This window comes from Canis lupus, chromosome 11 (genome assembly GCF_048164855.1).
Source record: "Canis lupus baileyi chromosome 11, mCanLup2.hap1, whole genome shotgun sequence".
Lineage (NCBI taxonomy): Eukaryota > Metazoa > Chordata > Mammalia > Carnivora > Canidae > Canis > Canis lupus.
In genome coordinates, this window is record NC_132848.1 from 15,084,662 (window position 1) to 15,106,569 (window position 21,908).

Sequence of the window (21,908 nt, forward strand, 5' to 3'; positions counted from 1 at the left end):
TTTCGGCGTGAATTTAAAATAAGTATTTTATTGAATATGATCAACATGTGCACGACAGAGTTTGTGTGATGAGAATGAAGTTTTACATGTAAGAAATACGATCTTCAATAGGATCTTCAATCTTTTTTTTGTACTTATGCGTTTTTTTCAAAGTAAAGGAGCTCTGATAGCAATCACAAATGAATTAGAAGATTGGAATTAAAAAGAACTTTCGTAGTTAAATAAAATGTGTTTTGATAATGGAACTGTTCCCACTTGGATGTGTTTGAAGAATTTCAAAAACACTAAGCTGGTCTATGATTTCTTATAGTTAAATTTTTTATCTGAACGATTTGATTTTTTTTTTAATTTTCAAGGTATCTGTCAAAGGCATAGAACTAGTATCCATGTAAACGATTAACCTCAAATATATAATTAAAGGCATTGCAGAATATTTGTAGTTCTAAAACTGATACCTAATAACTACCTACCTTAGTAAAGCATTTTAAAATATTTTTTCTATTAAACTCATACGTTTAAGTAATTTTAGCTATAAATTGAAGTATGTCTCCAATTAATCCAAATCATATGCCATAAGATAGAAATGAAAAACAGTAGTGAGCTTTGCACTGAGCATTTTGTGGGGTAAATTTTTGTTCTTTTTCAGTTATTTCTATAAATTTAGAATAATGCTAAATGGTACATTTCCTCATAAACACTCCACAAGTGGATGTTTTTGGTAAATTGAATTCTTCGTGAAAAGGCAAATTCCTTCCTATGAGTTTCAACCTCTTCAATCCTGTTGGCAATGTTTTCCTTTATGGAGTCTCATTTTCTAGCAGAAAGACAAATCAGACTGGCATCGGAGCCACGACTGATCTATTACGTACCAAAGAAAACAAGCTGAATATCTGGTCCTGTTGCTATTTTTTATGTATCTTAGCAGAATTTCATGTGTTGAATGTATCCACGAGTTCTAACCTGCTGCAACTCTTTTATTCCCATATCTGTCAGCTTCAATCCACATTTGTACTCACTCATTATAGACGCCAACTTCCACACTCCGTTTCACCCAGGCAACTCATTTTCTACGGTAAAGGGAGATATTTCATGGGCTAGTAGGGGGAGATTTTCATAAAATTTTTCATGATTCAAAATTAATCTTGTTCTCCAGAGGCGGGAAGCAGGCTCGTTCTTGAAATCCCTGGTATTTTCTCCTACCTCTCCCAATTCTTTTTTTTTTTTTTTTTTTTTAAATACATGGAGCAAGCCCAGTGGAAATGCCTTATTTGAAACTGGTAGGGGGAAGTCATTTGATTTCAAGCGATGGGGTGACCTGACCTACCGGTGACACTAAAGGACTGTTAGCAGGGTGTCTGCCTTAGTAGAAGAGCTGTTTAAGGGACCCCCAGCTTCCAGGAAGAAGCTGGACTCCTTCCTCATCCCTTCATAAATTTATTACCCCTGTGGTCAGTGTTTAAGTCTGGGCTTGGAGAAGCAGAGGTTGGCTTTGAGAGGACACAGAAGAACTGACCATGTCCGTGAAAGCATCTCCCTTAAGGTCAGATGGTGTGACACTCCAGGGTGTGATGATGAGCTCTCCTCCCTTCCCAGCTTATCCTCCCCCCTAGACTGTGGACTTCTCCAGAGACGAGGAAATTTTCCACTTGGTAGCCCCGCGCCCACACCAGTGCCTGACACTCCCGGGATGTTCCCGAAGCATTGATGGTGTTGAAGGACTGGAGTTGGCTGAGCCAGCTGCTAAAATCCCAGTGGCTAAAAGAGGCCTGTCTGGCCGAGCCCCACTTGAAATACAATTAAATTGTATTCAGCTTAAAGGATGCAACGAGTTGCTGATTTTAACAAACACACCATAATTTACATATCTAAATCACTTTTATTGTAATAAGAGCTGACATTTATATCGTTTCTCCTGAGTACTAGGCATTATGCTAAGTACTTGACTTTTCCGTAGGCCCTGCAGAGGCCCTGTGAGGCAGATACTATCATCATCCCTAACTTGCAGGCCTGTCTGCATATTCCAAGGTATTTACATTGCTCCGTGGGTTTGGGGGCCTCTCTGAAATCATCTTCAGGGCCAGTTTACCAGAAGCATAAGAATACCGGCCTTCTAATTCATAGTCATGCTTCACGGGAATTATAATTGGTGCTGAAATATTTAAGCACTTTTTTTTTTCCCCAGGAACGCAATTTATGAAGCTCTAATACCAAAAATATTTCTTCAACTGGCTGGGAAATGGCAGTTTTTAATTTTTAGTAGAATGAGAATAACATTATATAGCTGACGACCAGTGTTTGCAGTTTAGTAGGTATCTTTCCATAGATACATTTTCCTACTACCACCAAAACAATGTTTCTCATCTCCAAGTCAGAGATAAATTGTGGTAGCTGCCCCAGCATCTTAAGGAGTGATCAGTTGACTAATAACTTCTAAGGCGAGGATAAAACAGATTTTTTTTCCTATGACCAGAGCTGTGTGTCAAATAAAGTAGACAACCTCTTTGGAACTATTTCTCCATTCAGAGAGACATGAACTTTCTTAATAGGCAAATTTTATTTGAATTTGTATTCACCTTTAAAACCGATAAGATGAATTGATGTCATAAAGGCTGCCTTACTGGCATTTGATTCAGAATGGAAATTATTTCAACGTTTTTTCTACTTAGATCTATCTGGAAACTGCATGCTTTAACAGTCAGGCCAGGGACACAGACTTCTGTGTGAACTAGAAATCTGGATAAATCGGAGAAAAGTTCCCTCCTTCGGACAAAGAAAAACTCTTCCTAAACCGTCCATCCTAGTTCATCAGTCTTTCATTTCCCTTGCTGCTGGAAATCTAATGTGTGTTAATCACTCACCGTACTACAAAGTCAACAATATGAAAAACCCCCAACTGGCCAATTAATTATAAACTGTATTCAGTAGAAAGAGCACCCCATCAAGTACGAATTGATGTTTAGGAAATGTCAGCTGCATACGGATTTAATCTCCAAATCCCCCTCGCATGCCCCTCCATTGTAGTTTTGTATTAACATCAACAATTTAAAATTCTTAAAAAAAAAAATAAAAAAAAAATTTAAATTAAATTCTGCAGCAGTCATTTGCAGGCGTCTCATTTGTGAGGCCTGCACATTTGTATCTGCAGTCGGGTGATCCTGCCTGCCTTTCGGAGGAGCTTGCTTTCGCCTTCTAACAAGGGCTGTGGTTGTCAAGGGGCAGGAGGGCCATCTCTGTCACGCACACACCAACACACACAGCCCCGACGTACCAATCAGAGACCGTGTCCTTTGTCCCAGTCGCACAAATGGAAATGATACATAAGGTTGACATGGCCTGGCGGTGCAGGGCCAAGGCTTTCAAGGGAAGACACTGAGTGGCTGGCTGTCTGGAGGCACCTTCAGTTTAGTTCAGAAGCTGAAATGCAGAAGACAATCGTCCTGGCAAAGGGAGCCCAGCTCCAGCTGAGAACGCGTGCACTGAGCTGACCTCCGTGGTCAGCCTGCCAGCTGAGATTAAGCTTCCCTCAAGTGGTCCCTTGTCAGCCCAGCCTTTTCCCCCAGTGTTGCTCATCTTTCACAACTGGAAGCCAAGTGTTTCAAACTGTTACTCAATTTTGCAGCCAAATTCCTTTATTTCCTCTTTCCTCCTCCTTTTCTCCCTCACACACGCACACACACACACACACACACACACACACACACGCACTGTGATGGCTAACCTTACATCCCTGCCTTCTTTCCAAAGCCTATACTCAGAAAGGAAGCTAAGAATTTTGATGTGTCACTAAAAAAAATAATAATAATAAAAAAATTAAAAAAAAAACAGTAAATATTTTTGTGCTTCTTTTTTTTTTTTTTCTTGAAACCTTGATTAAGGAGAACAAGGGACCTCTACAAAAGATGTCTATTTGCAAAAATAACCTGCCTTTGATCAAAAAAGCCACAGAAGTGTACTTCTCAGGGAAGTAGAAAACCACACATGATCTCAAGTGGAAAAAATATAAAGAATTTGCTGAATTTTTAACCTTAGTACATAACAAAGATATTATTTTAAAGTTGGTTGGTTAATGTGGGCTGTGTTAGAAATTTCATTGTGTTGTGTTTGGGTTTGCCCAATGTTATTTTAATGAGTTTATTGGTTCAACACACAAAACACCACATGGCACTTGAAGCTTTCAGGTTATAAATTTTCTTGTGAGGCGCTTCGTTGGAGTAACTCTGTTACATAATCAGTTGGTCTTTAAATCTATCAGCATAAAATCACTTCTCACTTTTTGTATACATATACGGACGGTGAAGATTATTTGATTATAAAAACCAAGTAAAACTGTCCATGGAAGGAGTCACATTCCTAAGTCATCTACTTTTTTTTTTTTTTTTTTTTTTTGGTATATATATATTGAGACTTCTGTAATAAACATTTATTTCCCAATGTTTGTTGACTGAATCTACAGAATGAGTTTGGAGTCTTCTCGTGAAACCTGAAATAAGAAATCTTCCTTATTTTCCCTTCAAACTTCCTGTCCTGGGAGATCCTTAGCAGACATGCCTGCATGTGGCTGTAGACCTATTCTGTGTCCCTTAAGAGTGTCCATTGCCCAAGAAAGTAAAGCCTGGGGGGGGAAAATGCCAAGAGAGGTGGAAAGACAAGTGAGGACATCTGCTACCCAAGAAACTTGGGGTGGGACTGAGAGACTACAAGACCTCTGCTAGGGTCCCTGACGCACAGGATGCACGTCTGTGTCTCTCCCTGTCCTTGTCCATCCCTCGCTTCCACCTGGCATCAGAGGCCTGGAAGCCTGCACCTTCCTTATCTCAGACACTTTCCCCTAGGGCTTCAAGCTGCGGGATGAAGGGAGGTTTAGAGAGAAGAGTCTCTCTTGGAATTAAAGTATCAACTCTTGATGCACCGAAATCGGGGTCTCTGATTTTAACTCGGGGAAGCCACAGCCCTCTCCCTGCAGAAGGCGGGAGGCCTGCACTCCTGCAGCCCCGCTCGGCAGCTGTTGTTCTCGGAGGCTCAGGGCCACAGAGGAAGTTCCAGATCTTTTTTCATGGACTCTTCAAGCTCGGGTCGCAGAAGGAAATCCTAGTTAAACCGGATTCTCCCAGGGTGTAAGCATATCTCATTTGAAGATCTCAAAAGTTTTAGCAACATGATTAAGTGACAAGAAGTGTGTACCTTCCACCTTACAGCTGCTGGCCGTGCGGCATCAAGTCCGCTCCCCAGGGTCTTGTAATCACAAGAAGTGTTAGGTGGACATAGCCTGGTCCCCAGTGACCAGTAGGTGGTAATTTGAAGCCCCCTTGGCCTTCACGGTAGAAACTCCTCAAAACGTAGCTGATTGCATATTGGGAAAGAAAAGGCTAATTTTGATAGATTGCTGTTAATTATACTACAAGTTCAGAGGGTGAGCCACGTGTAGAGGACGTTCTGCTGTAAGGAACTGAGGATCATCTTCTATGCGCAGGTTACCAGCAGGACCGACCCGTGTACCCAGGGTCACGTTACACTGTGCAAAAATGGAGTTTAATCGTGATTGCGGGAGCATTGCCCCAACTGCCCACATAACGGAATGCAAGTCCCTGAGCTAGGTTGTGGCCGTGTTCTCATGAGCCCCCGTGCTGTGTCCGCCTGAGGGAGTTAGAACGTGAAGGGCCTGTGAGGTCACCTAATCCAGCACCTTCATTTCACAGCTGATGACATTCCCCAAAACACATGGCTGGCAAAGGAGCAATCGGGCCCCAGCTCTCCTGAAAACCCCGGTTGACTGTCCCTTCTTGTCACTTTTTTATTCCGATGCCAGATAGCCCAGTGAACTCTAAAACTCCCAGTTACTTTTCCAGATGTCGCCAAATCATACCGTTGCTTACACGTGCTACCTACGGAAAATACGTGTGCTTAGCTTTTAACTGCGTCGTCTTTTTTTGGGGCCCATTGTGGGTACAGATAAAGTGTCTCTGTATCACCCAAAAAATCTGCCACATGGAAGGGAACAATCAGATTTAGTCTGACGAATAAATAAATAATAGTTCCCCAAATTTCTGTTCATAGTGGTTAAACGTGTGTTTAGTGTCATCGGAATTTCCTTTGCGACCTTAACCCGACCACGTTCAGATTGTCTTCGTGTCCCCTGAAGGTGCGCCCCACCTGCTTCGGCACCGAAATCACCTGAGTTCGGGCTCCCTTTGCTGTCTGCACCCGCGTCCCTTCCCAGCACACTCTTGTCTACACCGCAGCTCCGATCATGTCGCCTTCTATTCAATCCTCCAAACGGTTTTCTGTGGCTTTCACGATGAAGTTTAACTTCTCAGTTTAGCCCGCGGAATAGGCCTCTCTTGCCTCGCTCCTGCACACCTGGCCAGGTCCCCCACCTGGGCCCGCCCACTCTCCTCACTGCAGCCTTGTTGGACGCGGCCTGCACTCCTCCGCTGTTCACATGTGTTGGTGTCTGCTTGCAGGGCCTTTCTCTTTTTATTTATTTATTTATTTATTTATTTATTTATTTATTTATGATAGTCACAGAGAGAGAGAGAGGCAGAGACACAGGCAGAGGGAGAAGCAGGCTCCATGCACCGGGAGCCCGACGTGGGATTCGATCCCGAGTCTCCAGGATCGCGCCCTGGGCCAAAGGCAGGCGCCAAACCGCTGTGCCACCCAGGGATCCTTGCGGGGCCTTTCTGTGTCACTTGGCCGACTTCTGGGAGTCTTCCATACTCAGCTCAAACAAACAATACCTCTTCTGGAAGGCCACCTGTGACCCACCGCTCCAGAAACAAGAATCTGGAAGCTCTAGCTTCCCATCCTGCTGAGCCCACCTCCGGGATAGACCTCACCGCACGTGGTCATCCTACCTGTCTGCTTGTCTGAAACACTTGTCTGTTTTCAGTACTAGGCTATGTATAACCCCCCCCTCCCCGAATTATAGATTTTCTTGAACCAAAGGGATTTAGATCAGAACATACAAACCCCATGTATTTTTTTTTTCGGAATCCCTGTGTGTTAATCATGTGTCTCATATTCTGTGTTTTGTGATGTTTTGCTCTCTTATGGACGTGCTGACCCAGGAGAGAGGGCTCCTAACTCTCAGGGCTGCCTAAACCCCCTGGAGATAGAGATGACTCCTCTGCAAGTGTGCCTTTCATATGCAAACCAACCAATCCAAAGCCCAGACCCAGCGCCTTCATTTTTCGGTTTTTACAGGGCTTTTACACTCTAGGTCAATATTTCCTACCCTAATGACCCCAGGGCCAGGTCCCAGACAAGTCTGGACAGCCCCTGGACCCCAGAGCCTGCTGAAATTATTCCAGCTAGCCAGGTCCTCGCCTGCTTCACCTGTCTACTCCTTTACATGGGAACCCCAGTAGAAGTCCATCGTGCCCATGCTTTCCTCGTCTCCTTCTTCCTGACTGACCCTGGTGCTCTGGCCCCGGTGGATCCTGCAAGGCCCCAGGGGCTCCCAGCTCTTGGCAACTGCGAGGAACAAACTGTCTTTTCACCAGCAGTTGTCTCCTGACCTATTGGCCATCTCGTACCTAAACAACATCAAGACCTACATTTTAAGTCACCCTCTGTGCATGCATGCCCATCCTGGGCCATGCTCAAGGGAGAGTCATTTTCTCTGTCCAGGGGGCACTCTCCTGTCCCCTAAACTCAATGGAAAATAGCACTTTCCTGCATCTAAGATACAGGGCACCATTTTTCTGGCTGTCAGACGTGTAGCAGAAAGTGGGGCAAGCTGATATAATCTCTGGTCTCATATTGTGATAGCAGAGGTCCTTCCCTCTGAACTTGGCAGACTGCATTGTTTGTAAACTCCCAAGAGAGACAGGAAAAAACAATTCAGAAAGTGCTTTTATAACACTTTTGCCCTCGATGCCTCATGCGACCCCCATAGCTGGCGGTAAAATAGTCGTAATTCTCCCTACTTTATTTTTGTTATGGATTTTCTTTATTTTTATTATTTTTATTTATTTTATTTATTTTTTATTGGTGCTCAATTTGCCAACATATAGAATAATACCCAGTGCTCATCCCATCAAGTGCTCCCTACTTTAGAAATGAGAACTGCTTTGACAAAGATCGTAGGCCTGTCTGGAGTAACCCAGGCAGGTTGCTCCGTGTCTTGGTTTTCTCACGTGTAAAATGGCAATAAGTACATCTACATCGCGGGATTGGGAAACCCATTCGTGTAAAGCACTCTGCGCGGCACCTCATATACAGAGCACCCGTTACCTGTCAGGTGCTATTGCCTTTGCTGGCGATGAGGTTACACTTGTTAAAACACTAAACCCATGCACTTTTTGTTTTTAATTTTTTAAGATTTTATGTATTTAGAGAGAGCATGCACAGAGGGGGCCTCAGAGAGAGAGAGGGAGAGAGAGAATCTCAAGCAGACTGCGCATTGAGTCTGGAGCCTGACACGGGTCTCGATCTCAGGACCCTGAGATCATGACTGGAGCGGAAACCTAGAGTCGGTCGCTTAACCGACCGAGCCCCCCCCGGGTGGCCCTCAACCCATGCTTTTTAAATACAGTGTTGCCTTTTATTGCTCTTGCCCCAAGTAGTTAAATTTATTGCCCTAAAACTGTATAATTTTCCTTAAACAAGAGTTTCTACCTACCGGGTAAAAGAATAGGGGAAGCCAAAAGGGGCAGCTTCACATGAATAGTGCATCACCCAACACCTGTTTTAAGTTTAAAAGGTTCTGTTGTCTTTGATCCTCGGTATCAAATAGATAAAAGATTCTGTGCATTGAATGAAGTCTCATTCACGTGGGTGCCTGGCATTTTGTAGGCGCCGCACAGACCTCCGGGGTGGCTGGTAACTGGGCAGACGCTTTGTCACAGAGTGCGGGCCAGCGGCCTCATGCTAAAAGCCCACTCTTTAGACAGGATTCAGCGAATGGCCCGCAGTCTGTAGTCCTGGGCTGAAACTATTTTTCTCCTCTCATTTTCATTTTACCCCTCCCCATGATTTTTCCTGAGTAGGTAGGAACGAATCGGTGTGGGGATTCCTTGGGCTCTCAGAAGCCCAGTCTCAGCAGTTGACTTGCTGTAGCTGCAGGCGAGAGATGATGGATTGCTAGGGGGGGGCAGAGGAGACACAGGGAATCCGGCCTTTTCTCAGAGCCAGAGAGGCACCCAGGAAAACTATGTCTTCAACACAACAAAAATGAGTTCGATTTTTTAAATACATTAACAGCTGAAAAAAAATAATTCTAAGGAAAAAAAACCCATATAAGGAATATGTCTATCTGAAAATACCTTCAAAGAGTTGAATTTTCATGAGGAATGACGGTAGCTGTCTTTGAAAACAGGCAGTTAGTTCCGTGCAGTTGTGGGAAGGATCTTTGCAGTCAGCGATGCCAACGAGGCTAAAATTATTTCCTGGAGAAGAATAGATACCAATGACTTGACTCTGCGAGGGGGAAGGGATTCCAAGTTAAATACAGAGTCAAAGCACCACTCAGGCTTGTCTCTGAGCAGGGGGACCTTGGAATTAGGCCCAGGGATCCCCAGCAGAGAGGAGAGATGGGTGGGCGGTTATTGGACCAGACAGCCTTTTAATTCTGCTGGATGAGCCCCGGGTCACCATCTCTACAGATTCTCCGCACCCCCCGCCTCTGCAGAAGAGGCAAGCTGCTTCACCCCGCCCGTGACCAATGAAATCCAGAGAGCAGGTCTGAAAGGGACAAGGGAGATCTCCCCCTCTAAGGACACGTTCACATCTTACGACGTGCGAAAGGATGATTCTGGAATTCTCAAGTGCGCACTGAATCACTAAAGTAGGAAGCTGGTTTATTTTACAGCCCTAAAGCCAAAACCAAAGGAAGTTGCGGGCGGATGTCTGTGATGGTTGCCCAGCAGCTCAGATCGGGCAAGAGGGCTCTATCAGCCTGGGTTAGTAAGCAGTGTAGACAATCACCAAGCCAGGCCGAATCCGAGGGCAGCAGAAGGCGAACAATTCCAAACGGAGAGTCAGAAGGATCTCCCTCCAGCAAAGCCCAGTTCTCCCGGCAGAGAGAGGAGGTAAGAGGACAGCAACAGGCCAGAGGAGACTGTGGCAAGGACGGAGAGAATAAAGAAGAGTCCTGAAAGCCTCAAAGGTGAGGTCAACTGCAGGATGGGGAGAAAAGTGAGGTGCGGCCCCAGCAACCGTCTCCGCGGCAGGGTGGGCTCACCCCTGGGTAGATGTCAGTCCCTGGCAGTGTCTACATACCTACTCCGCCTGCTACACACACACACACACACACACACACACACGCACACGGGCAAGGCTTTGCATTCACACATGGAAGAAACTAACTCTTTTTGGAAACAACATCCAAATCTCCAAGCACAGGGGTCTACTCCGCCCATAGGATGGTGAGCGCCCCCGCATGGTCCTAGGAGCTGGGGTGCACACCCCACACCCTGGTGTAGCGAGACACACCCGACGTGCACAGGAGCAGGGGCTGGGTCCCAACTCCAGGCCGTGGTCCTCTACTTGTCTGCACCATAGCTGTACCTGGAACCCAATGCTGAGCATCCTGAGGCCTGGATCATGCACCAAACCAACCCAGGCAGCATCTCTGGGGGAGGAAGCTGCACTTCGGAATGATTTTTTACTCCCCCAGGGAAGCTTAATATATGCAGCCCAGTTTGGGGACCCACGGGACTAGGTCTAGCGAGTCACCCCACTCATCAGCCGGGGGCGCATCTCCGGCAGGACACCTACCCTCCCTGCTTCAGTTTGCACATCTGTAAAGAAAGAAAGGTGCAGCCCCTCCAGGGCTGCGGGAATCTGTCAGCCTGACATTTGCCCGAGGGTTCCAGGACAGGTGTGGCCAGGTGCTAGGAGACGGGGGGCGGCCACACCCGCAGGCCTCTTGCACCAAATCGGGAGCACTGTTTCCTCTCCTGCCACGAGCATTACTTGGACCGACTGTATTTGTTTTGCAGCGAGAGGGCCTCGTAGGCAGCCTCGGGAGCCCATTCATTTCATTAACATTAAATCAACAAGCAGACCTTCTTTCCACTGCTCTCCAGCAGGATTAATGGCTTTTGGCCTGATTTGTGCATCTAGCAGCAAAAGCTCTTGCTGAGAAAGCTAGCAGCCTTGACTAATTCCCAGCAGTGCTAACTTCATAAACTTACCATAAGCTTTTAACTTTGACTGAAGATTAAAGGTAATGACTTCTCGCTGTCACATCTGAACGTGTGATACTCGAGATGCACAGAAACTCTGTAGAAAGGACACGCTGTCTGATGAACTGACACTGCATAAGGTGTCTGCGCGCACGCGTGCGTGGGTATACATGTGCATGCGTGTGTATGGTTTTTACGCTGATGAAAATCCGCAGTTCTGCGTAGACTAAGATCCTTTTAACACAGAAAAGGATTTATGCCATAAGTGATCTACCCCAGATAGAGTATTGACAGGTGTCTATGTGGTGCAAGCGCGAGAGCCTGCGGTTCGAACTCGGTAAAGGCGCCAACGCAGGAAGGCCCAGCTTTGTGTGAAGCTGTAAGGCGACGGGCTGTTGAATATGAGCCATTTTCTAAGAAGCGAAATGATTCTGCTCTATGTGACCCCCTATAAATAATGATCCCACGTATGACTACGCTTCTATTTTTTTTTTCCTTCTAGACAGTCTTTAAATCCAAAATCCAGAGAAGTCTGCGTGAAGAAGAGAGAGGCAAGGGAAAAATACAATATTTCCAACCCATCTGACAAGACTACATAAAAAGCTTTTGATCAAAGGGCCTTAAGTACACTTTACTGGTGTGACAAACAACATTTTTATCCCTTTATTAGATTTATTTGCTTCTGAAAACTGCAGTGACCAGGGTGCGGGTCTGTGAAAGAAAGCTGGCAGGGTTGTGTTCTTTGATTCCTAATTAACACCTTCAGTCTCAAAAGAGAACCAACAGAAATACCATAAAATGTTGCAGCTGCATTGTGATTCCGCTTGGTTGGTTTGTTAAAAGTCGGCTGGGCATTGGCAGCTGCAATAAAGGGAGAGCTCAATGGCTGTTTTGTATTGTGCCCACTGAAGTGAGAGAAGGCAACCATTTTAGTTTTCAAATGGGCAGCTGCAGAGGGAGGTTTAAATGGAGCTAAATACAAGATTTACTGTTAATTTATAGTAAATAAATAAGGGAAAGGAACCCTAACTTGCAACTTCTTACAGTCACATAGGGACGCTAACAAGAAGTTATTAGGGACGACAATTTTTGCAGCTTTTGAGCAACTCGTTTGGGGAACCTGGCAACCAGGAATGGCACTCATTATTAAAACCCAAATAGCCTTTTTCCAGAGAGCAGAGCAAGCCAGAGCTTTGGAAGTTGCCATTTCCTCTTTGAAAGGTAAAGGTATATCTTTCCTGTCTTGGGTAATATAACCCCCTCGTCCCACTTCATTGAAACCCTCACATTTATTCAGATCGGAATTAAGTAAGACTCACACATACACACACACACACACACACACACACACACACACCCTCTTTTTTTTTCTTTTTTTTTTCTTTTTTTCTTTTTTTCTTTTTTTTTTTAAGAGCACAGAGTTGAATTTTGCCCTGGGTAGGGGAATAAAAGAGGCATTTAACTCTGGTCAGATAAATCTTACTCACATTCAAAAATGCAATTAAGGAAATATGTAAATCTAGATGTTTCATCAAATGCTGGCAAAGGGGTTACTGGTTCTTTTCGAACACAATGACTGGACTAAAGAACTTCAGTGTCTGTGTGAGGACCATTGTCCGGGCTGCGGTCCCTGTTGGAAACAGAGTCCAGCCTGGCCGTGGGAAACACCTACGTATTTGACACAGGCCCTCGTCCTGAGAGAAAGGGGGTGGGAGGGAGAGTGTGGCGATTTTACTGTTGCATTCTAATCAGCCGTGATCTGCCTAATTTGCTTTGATTGGAAGATAAACTAATTTTTCTATGGGCTGGATCAAAGTAAGCAGCTCAGCCAAAGCTTTCGTGTTATTTCAAAAGGGCCAAAGTAAAGAGGATCAGAAATCGTACTGGTGGGAGCTAAATACATCTTTTCGGCCCATCTGGGAGCATTGTTGGTTCAAAACAGGACAGTGACACAGAAATGGGACCCTGGCACAGGGTAGCCCCGTGGGCTGTGCCACCGTTGTAAGCGCCGGAGCCTGCAAGGCTGTGTGGCCGAGCAGAATGACCAAGGGCTGGCTGGTGATTGGCGTCCGTGGTACGGAGCCTGCTCTTCCCTGGGGACCCCTTCATCTGGGTGCATGAAGGCCCAGTTCTTGCCTCGCCCTGGACACCTGGCTGGTGTTGCCAGCGACTCAGCCTTGACGTGGTCACATAGGAGCTGGGGTGCCTAGATGCGTCCGCTGGCACCCCGAGCGGCTGCTCACAGACGCAGCTGGCTTGAGGCTCCACGACCCTGGACATACTCGGCCGGGAGCTGAGATCAAACTGCAAAAGCTCATCAGGAACCCGACGCTCCAGATGCTTCTATTTCACAGCCTGGCCCCCTGGGGTTTGTGCCCGTTACCAGCTTCGGGAATGCCGCGTCCTCGCCTCTTGCTTTTTTTTTTTTTTTTTTTTTTTTTTTTTGCCAAGCACCCAAACACATTTAGTTATCAGATGAGAAAGAAAGATTTGGAGAATATGGGATTCTGTGTCTTACCACCCCCCCAAAATAAATAAATAAATGTGCTATTTAATGTCACTTTATTTTTTTCTTGTTGATATGACCTTTGCTGTACTCCCTTTGCCAGGCTGTTGTACTCGATACAGTATCTGTGACCCTCCCGTAGGCGTCATTGCTTTTTGGGCTGCTAATCTCCTTTGCTAGGGCTTCTTAGACACCAAAGTGTACAGTTCATGTCGCCCTCAATGTGTCTTAGAGAATAAGCGGATCTTTTCACGGGATCTCTCCGTGAGGTTGGAGCTCAGCAGCCTTCAGGGTTATGTAGAAGCTGTTGTTGACAGAATGATTGCAAAGGAAACTGGGAACTAGAACCACCCTTCCAGCCTGCCTTTAAAATTCCTTGAGACAATCTGGCGGACTTTTGCTCATGGTCTTCTCCTCCTTTCAGAAAGCTGCAGTCGACATTTTAACTCGTTTATCGTTGTTTTAAAAGTTCTTTAAAAAAGAAAAAGTTCTTGGCCATAAAAAAATTAAATACATACATAAATACATACACACAAATAAATAAATAAATGCATATAAATAAATAAAAAGTTATTGGCCATAAGTGCTTAAAAATACCAAGAAGTCTATTTCACTTTCTTGTGGACTGTTGAAAGGTCTAGAAAAGATGGCAAGTCTCGGGAATAAGAACTCAGTCTACGGCTGGGGAGCAAATCCTCCGCTGTGTTAACATCATGTTCCTGCGTGTTCATGAACTCCCTCCCGAAATTAATGTTCGTCTATTGCCGACTGTTCTGGATGCAGAGAGGATGGCCGCGGGGCCCTCGCGGGGGAGACAAACATGAAGTAAAGGCTTATTTAAATTTATGTTATTAGAATTATGAAAAGAGGGGATGTGTGGGGGGCTCAGCGGTGGAGCGTCTGCCTTGGGCCCAGGGTGTGACCCCAGGGTCCCGGGATCGAGTCCCATGTTGGGCTCCCTGCATGGAGCCTGCTGCTCCCTCTGCCTGTGTCTCTGCCTCTCTCTCTCTCTCTCTCTCTCTCTCTCTCTCCTTGTGTCTCTTATTAATAAATACATAAAATCTTTGAAAAAGAAATGTGAAAAGACTGATGGGGACTTTTAGTGCGCTCCAGGGGAACCGAGACGACCGTCACTGTGCCTCCGGGACAGGAGGACGAGGTGGCATTGGCAGGAGGAGAGGGAGAGCATTCCGGACCAACTGTCCCACTCCAGTGTGGACACTGGCTGGATCCTCTCCGTGCTGTCGGCCGCTGCAACATGGAGCAGGAGGCAGGGACCTCCAAGGACTCGGGCTGCAGGAAGTCATCACACGGTTCCCCTCCGGGGGCAGGATCCTCCTTTCAGATCTGACCTGTCATCACCGAGAAGCATCCCGTAAGGACGTAGTTCCGAGGTCTGTGTGGCAGGAGGCTCCGCAGCCGTGTGCCGGTCCCGCCCGTGTACCCTGTGCTTTGCCAGCCGATCCTTTTACTGGGCACGCTGAACCCACTGCCCCCATAGTTCAAGAACTACGGACTCACTCGCTTGCACCCCCAAGAATAACCTGGAAAGAAGAAGCAGTTGTTGTGTTGCACAGGCCTGTGTCCCCACCTGCATGGTGGGGAGCCAAGGGGCGGGGGGCAAGCTCTGCCTCCACCCTTCTCTCGCTCACAGCAAACGCTTCCAGTTCCTCTTCACGGGGGGCCTGGTCAGACCCGGCTGTGCACACTTATTCATTCTTTAAACTATTCACCCACTTGCCCCTTACCCTCTCGACTAGGCCCGAGAACCCAAGATGAACCCAGTAGCCTCTGCTCTCTGGAGCTCACAGCGTAGTTGAGGAAGATGGGCTGGGAAACCAAGGCAGCCTCGTGGTCGGGGCCACATTCTGGAGCCACGCTCCCCGCTGGAGTCCTGATGCTGCACCTGCCACCTTGGGCAGAGCACTGTACTGCTCTGCGGCCCGGCCTCCCCACCTGCAGCAGGACGTTTCTCACGGGCCTGATCATGAGGGTCATTACGTGCACAGCACTTAGGACAGGGCCTGACACGCCGGCCACGACAGCTATGACCCTCACTCCGGGGTCAGTGTGGAGTCCTGAGGGGGCAGGACAAGGAACCCACTCACCCCCCTACAGCTGAACAGACTTGCCAGAGAGGATGGGCCGGGCCCTGCTTCTAGAGGCTGGGGAGGATGCTGCCCCACGGACGGGACGTGGCCCATGGAGGCACAGGAGCAGAGGCGCTACGAGCAGGAAAGCACATGGGAGGAAACTTCCTGAAGCTCTCCTTCAGTTCCTTGCAGGCACCTGTGCCTGGAAATGGGAGCGCTCTGAAGAGGCCGAGAGCCCAGAAAGCATCTGAGTGGCTAAGGGCTCCTGGGAAGACACCGAGTGTTCAGGGTGGAGAAACGTGCTGAAGCACAGTTCCAGTGTGGGCAACACCTGCCAGGTGAAGCCCTGGGCCTTGATCCAGGTTTTCCCTCAAACGACGGAGCTCCTCACAGTAGGCCACACCCCTGAGGCTCAGGGTTTTGATCTTGCCCTGCGACTGATTGATTATATGCCCACGGGGACCTTCTGTTTTGTCATCTGCTGAGTAAGAGAGGCCATCCAGTGTCCATTTTAGTGCAGTTGTCACCCTGGGTTGACTTTACATCCAGGAATGAAGGCTGGACTTGCAAGCCAAGGCCCCCGCCGGGTTTCAGCCACGGGGGTTGCATGTCCTCAACCCCCTGGGAGAGCGGCCGTGGAGTCAGGCCGGGGCCTCCTCCAGCTCTGAGCCCTCACCACGCTGGCTTCCGAGCCAGCCTGCCTTCGACCCCACTCCCATTCCCAGCTGTAAAACCGGGTTAGGTTGCTTCCTTCTCCGTGTCCTTTCCCAAACCCCCAGAGTAAGAACACATGAACCAACGGTTTCTGGATGATACTCTCAAGCCTGCTGTCTCTTGAAAGTCAAGCCCACCCACTTCTGAGGGTCAATCGCTGCTGTCCTGCTGAAAACCAGATTACGACGGCTGTTTCCCAGAAATGGCTCCTTATCCCTTCTCCTTGCCAGAGCATCTCCCATTTGAGGGTCATAATCTCAACTCCTGCCCCTTTGGTGACCATAAGGCCTGCATCTGGAATCCACCCTTGAGCTTTAGCTCGGCCTCCAGGCTTCTGTCGACCTATGAGCCCCCCACCCCATCCCTCCTTCCCTCGAGTCTCCAAAGGCTTTGCCAAAGCTGCCCCTCATCTTCGAGTTCCCTTCTTTCTCGGGGACCCATGGTTTATTCCTTCGGTGCACCTTTGATGGAGAGCATGCCATGCAAGGTACTGGAGGGGACACACAGGTGAAGACCAGATCCCTGGATTATCTCGTAGAAGTTTGAAATCTAGGGATCCCTGGGTGGCTCAGCGGTTTAGCACCTGCCTTTGGCCCAGGGTGTGATCCTGGGGTCCTGGGATCGAGTCCTACCTCGGGCTCCAGGCATGGAACCTGCTTCTCCCTCTGCCTGTCTCTCTCTCTCTCTCTCTCTCTCTCATAAATTAATCAAATCTTTAAAAAAAAAAGAAATCTAAAATGTTGGTATTAATTTATGTATTAAATGTGGTCACCGGGCAGCCCCAGTGGCGCAGCGGTTTGGCGCCGCCTGCAGCCCAGGGTGTGATCCTGGAGACCCCGGGATCGAATCCCACATCGGGCTCCCTGCATGGAGCCTGCTTCTCCCTCTGCCTGTGTCTCTGTCTCTCTCTCTAGCTGTGTCTCTATGAATAAATAAATAAAATCTTTAAAAAAAAATAAAAAAAAACAATAAAAAAAATAAAAATAAATAAATAAATGTGGTCACCTGGCATGTTATCCGACAAAGGGATTTCCCTTTAGAGATGGTTGTTCCGGAACATCGTCTTTCATCTACGTATGGTCGTGTCCCCACTACCTAGCATAGCAGCTGACACACATGTGCATCCTACAGATGTCTTCTCTGGTGGAAGGAGGGATGCCTCCCCTCTGTGCTGCTATTTCCCCAAATGGTTGCTTCTCTTTCTCCTTCCTCTCACCGCCGAAATTCTTTTTTTTTTTTTTTTTATTTCTTTGACAGAGGGAGACAGAGAGAGAGAGAGAGAGGACAGAGCACAAGCAGGGGAAGGAGCAAAGGGAGAGGGAGTAGCAGACTCCCTGCTGAGCAGGGAGTCGGATACAGGGCCCCATCCCGGGACCCTGGGTCATGACCTGAGCCAAAGGCAGATGCTTACCCGACTGAGCCCCCCAGGGGCCCCTCATTGCCAAAATTCCTGAAAGGGGAGGTGGTTTTCGCTGGTGCCATTCCATTCCCACCCACTCACTCTTCCATTCCTTGTGCAGTCAGCCTGCCACTCCCATCATCCAACCGAAATCACTCTCTCTTCCACCCGCCCCACCTCCGACTGCCAAATCCACGAGACCTTTCCTCAGCCCTCAGGCCTTCTAGACCTCTTTGCAGCATTAGCCCTGCCCGCTAGCACTATTCCCACCCTCAGCCAAGCGAGTGCGCTACCCTGCCAACCATCCAGTGCACGCGTTTTGGAATCCGCCAGGCCCGAGCCTGGCCACAGCCCAAAGCTCAGTTTCCTTATCTGGGAAATGGGGCTAATAAAGCCTACTATCTGTGTCTGGCACACACGCTCAGCCTCCTAATTGCTCCCCTGACCTCGCTCCTGTGACATGTGCGCGGCTGCCAAGCTGACCTTCCTGAGCTTCACCAACCGTGTCACTTCCCTGCTGGGGCAGCTCGGCCCCATCTGCCGGGGCCCCACGGCCAGCTCAAGTGTGCCAGCGGGGCTCACCAACGGGAATCCCGGAGACGGCTCCATTTGGCTTCTACTGGCCGCTTAATCTCTCTCTATCTCGCGTGTCTCCATCAGCAAATTGAAATGTTAGATTCATTTAGAGCTAATGCTCCAGTTGGCCATAAAAGTCGGTGATTTTACATGTTGGCCTCATTTTTCCATATTTTTCCTGGCAAATTTTCTATTCTTCTGGCCAATGGGAAGGGACCCCATTTCCCCAACATGCCCCTCGCTTTCCTGCCTCTCTACTTCTCTTCCCAATCTCTCTGGCCGGACTGGCTGCTTTCCTATCTCCACGTGTACAGATTCTTCCTTCAGGCTCTTCTCAGGTGTCATCTCCTCTTTCATGGCCAGGAGTCATTGTCCCACCCAGAGGGTATCGATCATCCTCTTTTACGTTGGATTCACCTTAGGGAAGTCCCGTTTGGACCACTGTTTCCTCACTCTTCCCCCACTGCCTCACCTTTGCACTTTGGTCAAGTCTGTCTTCCTCTTGCCAGCTCTGGTTGTGCCACCCCCTGCTTAAAGATCCACCAGGCCTTGACATTGCCCAACGCCTCTAATCCAACACCTTTTACCCAAAGCTTCAGAAAACTTCACTGACACGTTCCAAATAACCTTTGTTCTCTCATCTGTCAACCACTATTCACAGCAAACTTAAGCCAATATAACTGCAGTCATACAAGGAGACCAGTGAGCTGAGCTGCAAGGAGCCTGAATTTTTAATATTTAATTATATCATGACCAGGAAAATGCATTTACACATTAGTATAAAATCAGAAAATAGGAAAAAAATGTACTTAAAAAGACTTCAACTGTGATTACATTTTATTAAAAATTTGGTTACAGTATTATGGTTGTAGCACATTTATCCACCTAACAATAGGTCTTAGGTGAAACCCATAAATATTTCATTGTATTTATACTCTAGTTCAAGAGTTTATAACTGGGGCAAAAGTCAGAATCATCTATGGAGTTTTTTTTAAAGTCCACATTCCTGATTCTGACTGGGTAGACCTGGAAATGAACCTGGGCATCTGTGTTTGAACAGTGCCCCAGCGGCCAAGCTCACCGAATCGCACAACCCTGGGAACTGTGCAGTGCACAGCTCTGGGCAGCAGCCTGGCACAGTTTCTGCTTGCAGTCCCTCAGCCTCCGTTGAGTGCTACCCAGACTTTAGCAAAACCAGAAGCATTTGCGTTAGAATTTGCTTTGTCACTTATTAGTTGTGGGACTTGGAGGAAATTGCTTTATCTCTCTAAACCTTGGTTTCCCCGTTTGTAAAATGAGACAATCCTGAGACTTCCTTTATGGGAAGATCAAATCAGATCGAATCCAGAGTATTCAAGACAGCACCTGCCACGCAGCAAGTAATCAATAAATGTTGACTGTGACGATGACAATGATTATTTAAGTCCCTCTCTTGACAATGGTGATGATTTAAGTCCCTCTCTTCAAGTGTCTAAGCGGCCAGGTAGCTTCAAAACCAATTTACACAGTACTGAAGGAAATATTAACGTAAGTGAATTGATCCCTCTACTGGTAAAGATTATATATCTCTTATATTTCTTATTTATGTCTCTGAAGGTTATTAGAATGAGTTTTAGCATATATGAATTATACTTTATACATGTAATGTATGTGTGTGTGTGTGTAATCTCTAATATTTTAAGCGGCCATATAAAAGTCCTTGACCTTATCTGGCATTTAAGCCAAAAGAGTTAGGAGGCCTTTTTTTTGGCACAGGTAAAAACAAAGCCCTGTCTCAGAGGTTACTAGATAGCCCTTTGATGTGTCCACCTTTGGTCAAAGTAACATAGAAGCCTTTGCCAGAATATAAAATTATGTAGTGGAGCTTACATGTTAGTTTAATAAAGATTATTTAAATCATTTTTGCACCAAAATATCTTATTTTTCTTCACAACATTTACAGTTATAATTAAATAATTACTTGCCTTACAATGAGTTAACTGTCTGTTTCCATGACAAATATCTCAATGTGAGATTCCAGAAAGACAGGAACTATGTGTGTGTTGTTTACCATTGAATCCCCTGAACCCAGCGTGGTGCCTGCCACATAGTAAGTACCAAGAAAATGCTTGTAGAGTGAGAACAAGAAAGGAAGATGAGAAAAGGGAAATGGGGGAGGGCAGCACTCCCACATATTTATCCCAGAACCAGGAGCAGTGCACAGAATAAACTTGGAACCACATGTGAAATATAAAGAAGACTTAAAAAAACAACAACAACAACAACAAAATATAAAGACTATGACAACCTCAACTTACCAAAGTTTAAAATCTAACTAGTGTAGTGATACCTGAAATATTTAGAAATATTTACTGTCCAGTACACTTAATAAATGTTTTTAGGAAGATGATGACTGTTCAGGGGGGTTAACATAAGCAGAGGAGAAGTAGGACTCCAAGCTGATCCTGAAGATGGGGGTGAAAAAGAGACCGAAAAATAAACAACCAGTTAAGAAAAATCAGAATTCTATCACAGAAGCTACAGTGATAGCCCTGGAATAGGTACAAGGGAAATAGTCCTAAGTCCATATCAAAGTGAGTTTCAACAAGCTGGACTGTGGGAGGATATGGATATTGTTTGAGGATGTGGTGCGTTCAATACTGTCATTGCTTTGATTTATTCTTGTAGTGATATTTCATTTGAAATTCTTCGAACATTAAAAATCGGCATGAGATTTCTATGTTCAAAAAACAGGATTGGAGGTTAGAAAAGAAAAGTTTTCCTGGGAAGTAGGCTCAGAGCTGTAGATTGGAGGGCAGAAAGTTTCCTGGGGCATCAAGGTGACACCCGTAGTGGGGAGGGAGAAGTAGGACCGAGATGAGGTTGCAGCAAAGTCCTCAGGAGGCTCCCTCTAATTGCTCGACAGGGAGATTCAGGGGGAGCCCTAGCTGTGGGGGTGAGCCATTCGGTCCCGAAGGTGGGGCACCTGGACAGCGTGCCGTCACATTCCCTACAACTGGTCAAGAAAGAATTAGTCTGGAAGTGGGAGGGAACATGCCAGGCGGCCGTGCTTCTTAGGAGAGCAACTGGGCTTGACTCACTATATTGAGGCCGTGCTACTCTGAGAACGGCCAACCCACAGCAAGATCCTGAAAATGCTTTCAGACTTTAATTATTCTCCTCCTCCTCCTCCATTTTTTCTTTTTCTTCTGTTCCACAGGCTCCCTTATAAAGTCCTAACCAGTTTCCCATCTTAATCATATGTATACATGTTTCTGCATTTCTACTGTCCCAAGGAATGTGTATATGCTCTTTGGCTTTCCTCCACTGTCTTTAAACAAATCTCTGTCTCCTAAGATTCCCCAGGGAGTTATAGAAGAGCCTCCGAATGCTACCATGCTAGCACAGCCCCATCTCCCGAACAGTTGCATACATTTTCTCCCTTCCTATATTTACATTCTCCTGGCCCATCGGGTAAGCCTCATGCCCTTTAAAACCTGGCAGAGGTGTGT

The 21,908-nt window shown here is 46.7% G+C and overlaps 1 protein-coding gene across 1 annotated transcript in view; it reads left to right on the forward strand.

Moving 5' to 3' along the window:
* LGR5 (leucine rich repeat containing G protein-coupled receptor 5) overlaps window positions 1-21,908 on the forward strand; it is a 127,190-nt gene that overhangs the window by 4,696 nt on the left and 100,586 nt on the right. The gene's annotated exons all lie outside the window — the stretch shown is intronic.